This window comes from Syngnathus scovelli, unplaced genomic scaffold (genome assembly GCF_024217435.2).
Source record: "Syngnathus scovelli strain Florida unplaced genomic scaffold, RoL_Ssco_1.2 HiC_scaffold_23, whole genome shotgun sequence".
NCBI lineage: Eukaryota > Metazoa > Chordata > Actinopteri > Syngnathiformes > Syngnathidae > Syngnathus > Syngnathus scovelli.
Window position 1 is genome coordinate 1,727,426 of NW_026061323.1, and position 1,347 is coordinate 1,728,772.

Consider the following 1,347-nt stretch of genomic DNA (forward strand, 5'->3'; position numbering starts at 1 on the left):
TCGAGAAAATGCGATTTAAGCAATAAAATTAAAAATGCACCCAAAACCTAAACCAAACGTTGCAGATGGTCATTTCTTCATGCGCAGTGGTCAACGCGGCACTCTCTAGCTGCCAAGAGCACTTTTTACTATGCACACCCAACCAGAGTGACGGGAGGAGCGCATTTTAGAAAACGTGCTCAGCTCGACGAGAAAATGCGATTTAAGCAATAAAATTAAAAATGCACCCAAAACCTAAACCAAACGTTGCAGGTGGTTATTTCTTCATGCGCAGTGGTCAACGCGGCACTCTCTAGCTGCCAAGAGCACTTTTTACTATGCGCACCCAACCAGAGAGATGGGAGGAGCGCATTTCAGAAAACGTGCTCAGCTCGTCGAGAAAATGCGATTTAAGCAATACAATTAAAAATGCACCCAAAACCTAAACCAAACGTTGCAGGTGGTTATTTCTTAATGCGCAGTGGTCAAAGGCGGCACTCTCTAGCTGCCAAGAGCACTTTTTACTATTCGCACCCAACCAGAGTGACGGGAGGAGCACATTTCAGAAAACGTGCTCAGCTCGTCGAGAAAATGCGATTTAAGCAATAAAATTAAAAATGCACCCAAAACCTAAACCAAACGTTGCAGGTGGTTATTTCTTCATGCGCAGTGGTCAACGCGGCACTCTCTAGCTGCCAAGAGCACTTTTTACTATGCGCACCCAACCAGAGTGACGGGAGGAGCACATTTCAGAAAACGTGCTCAGCTCGTCCAGAAAATGCGATTTAAGCAATAAAATTAAAAATGCACATAAAACCTAAACCAAACGTTGCAGATGGTCATTTCTTCATGCGCAGTGGTCAACGCGGCACTCTCTAGCTGCCAAGAGCACTTTTTACTATGCACACCCAACCAGAGTGACGGGAGGAGCGCATTTTAGAAAACGTGCTCAGCTCGACGAGAAAATGCGATTTAAGCAATAAAATTAAAAATGCACCCAAAACCTAAACCAAACGTTGCAGGTGGTTATTTCTTCATGCGCAGTGGTCAACGCGGCACTCTCTAGCTGCCAAGAGCACTTTTTACTATGCGCACCCAACCAGAGTGACAGGAGGAGCACATTTCAGAAAACGTGCTCAGCTCGTCGAGAAAATGCGATTTAAGCAATAAAATTAAAAATGCACCCAAAACCTAAACCAAACGTTGCAGGTGGTTATTTCTTCATATGCAGCAGTCAACGCGGCACTCTCTAGCTGCCAAGAGCACTTTTTACTATGCGCACCCAACCAGAGTGACGGGAGGAGCACATTTCAGAAAACGTGCTCAGCTCGTCGAGAAAATGCGATTTAAGCAATAAAATAAAAAATG